The sequence below is a fragment of the Poromitra crassiceps genome (assembly GCF_964638095.1).
Source record: "Poromitra crassiceps genome assembly, chromosome: 21".
NCBI lineage: Eukaryota > Metazoa > Chordata > Actinopteri > Beryciformes > Melamphaidae > Poromitra > Poromitra crassiceps.
The window spans coordinates 17,596,935-17,599,434 of record NC_139638.1 but is presented as its reverse complement, the minus strand read 5'-3'; the positions used below and the strand labels follow the sequence as shown (position 1 = coordinate 17,599,434).

The window sequence follows — 2,500 nt, the reverse complement described above, 5'->3', positions numbered from 1 at the left end:
ACCAAATTGATTTAACTTTTAACCATTTCGAGTAACACTGTTTCCATACGGACCCCCAGCATTGGTTAGTTGTTTATAACGGTACTATATTTATAACTTTTATAACGTACTCCAGTTTCCGGTTTATAATTCGGGTCTGCAGCCAAGGAGTATAACAAAGGAAATGGCAAGCTGCAACAATAAGTCACGTTAAACTGGACCTTGTACCCACAATTATTTGTACAGTGGGGCATTCAAAAATAAGGTGGATATATATAGGTGCTTTCATCTAACACTTAAGCTAAGTGCTAAGTGTATATATATATAGGTGCTTTCCCAAAATGATCCAAAGGATAAGTGCATCATATCCTGTGTGTTGGGATGGGAAGCCTATCCTATCCTGGAAGAGGAAATACAAGTCATCACCTGCACGCCTACGACAATCACATGAGAGGAAATACAAGTCATCACCTGCACGCCTACGACAATCACATGGAATCAAAAGTGAGAGGCAAAGTGTTCTGTGTTCGCCTTTCAGAAGAACCCACTGAAATGATGTGAAATCCTACATCTATTGTTGGCAAAGTGGTTTGCTTCATCAGCATCCATGACTAGAGGTCAGCTAGGTGGACCAGGAGGGAGATGATCAGGACGTTGTCCCTCTAGACTGCTGATGCAAGGCACAGAAAGGGAGATGTTCTTCTCTCATCAGGACCACTTTTTTTTACAACGAGCGACTCCAAAAATGGATAAATAATGTCTACTTCTCTGATTCCCAATAAAGAAAGAGCCATCGCTGTTAAAAGTGAACTTTGGTCAAAACACTGATTTTCCAGTAGAGATGTTGTTGCCCCTTTTTTTTTTAGCATGACAAGTTGTAATGAAACTTCAGCTTGGCAGTCTAGAATATATTTTGACTATCTTAAAACTGAAATCTCCTTTTTAAGTTATTTTATTGCCTATGTCAGGCACATTTTTAGAACTTCAGACATTAAAACTGAGCACGTTGCATTTTATAAAACACACACAGTCAGCCTTTGATATATATACTTTGTCTACTTGTCATAAGGAAGGACTCTTCTCCCTATTCTTCTAACTAGAGCCCAACCGATATATCGGTCCACCGATATTATCGGCCGATATTGGCCGATAATATATTTATCGGTATCGGCCGATATGTTGGCCGATATGCCGATATTTTTTTATTTTGTATTTTTTAAGATATAGACAGCATGTTGTGTATATTTGATCTTTTTTCTTAACTCAAGTTATATTTTATATTTGTTCTATTTGTGTTCAGTTTACTGTTTCATTGCAGTGATGTCATTTTAGACAATAAAGTTTATTGATAAGCTGTAAAATATCCTGCCTACATTACATATCTCAAGTCATGTCAAGTCATATCTTTGTCAAGTGTTTGATATTTGAGGGATCATTGCAAAAATTATTGTGTAATATAATGGTGTATTATATAATATAAGAATATCGGCCGATATATCGATATCGGAATTTTTTTACTTCCTAATATCGGTATCGGCATCGGCCTCCAAAATCCAGTATCGGTCGGTCTCTACTTCTAACTAATACGTTGTGTGCAGCAGGAATGCTCTGCAGGAGTAGACAGGAGGAACACAGTGAAAGGTGAGATGTGTGTGTTGGCTAAATGCACTAAAGACACACTAAAGATGTGTGTGTGTTGGCTAAATGCACTAAAGACAGGAGGAACACAGTGAAAGGTGAGATGTGTGTGTTGGCTAAATGCACTAAAGACACACTAAAGATGTGTGTGTTGGCTAAATGCACTAAAGACACACTAAAGATGTGTGTGTGTTGGCTAAATGCACTAAAGACAGGAGGAACACACAGTGAAAGGTGAGATGTGTGTGTTGGCTAAATGCACTAAAGACACACTAAAGACGTGTGTGTTGGCTAAATGCACTAAAGACACACTAAAGATGTGTGTGTTGGCTAAATGCACTAAAGACACACTAAAGATGTGTGTGTTGGCTAAATGCACTAAAGACACACTAAAGATGTGTGTGTTGGCTAAATGCACTAAAGACACACTAAAGATGTGTGTGTTGGCTAAATGCACTAAAGACACACTAAAGATGTGTGTGTTGGCTAAATGCACTAAAGACAGGAGGAACACACAGTGAAAGGTGAGATGTGTGTGTTGGCTAAATGCACTAAAGACACACTAAAGACGTGTGTGTTGGCTAAATGCACTAAAGACACACTAAAGATGTGTGTGTTGGCTAAATGCACTAAAGACACACTAAAGATGTGTGTGTTGGCTAAATGCACTAAAGACACACTAAAGATGTGTGTGTGTTGGCTAAATGCACTAAAGACAGGAGGAACACAGTGAAAGGTGAGATGTGTGTGTTGGCTAAATGCACTAAAGACACACTAAAGATGTGTGTGTTGGCTAAATGCACTAAAGACACACTAAAGATGTGTGTGTGTTGGCTAAATGCACTAAAGACAGGAGGAACACACAGTGAAAGGTGAGATGTGT

The 2,500-nt window shown here is 38.6% G+C and overlaps 1 protein-coding gene across 1 annotated transcript in view; it reads right to left on the bottom strand.

Moving 5' to 3' along the window:
- rai14 (retinoic acid induced 14) overlaps positions 1-2,500 on the bottom strand; it is a 90,865-nt gene that overhangs the window by 44,769 nt on the left and 43,596 nt on the right. The window lies entirely within an intron of this gene.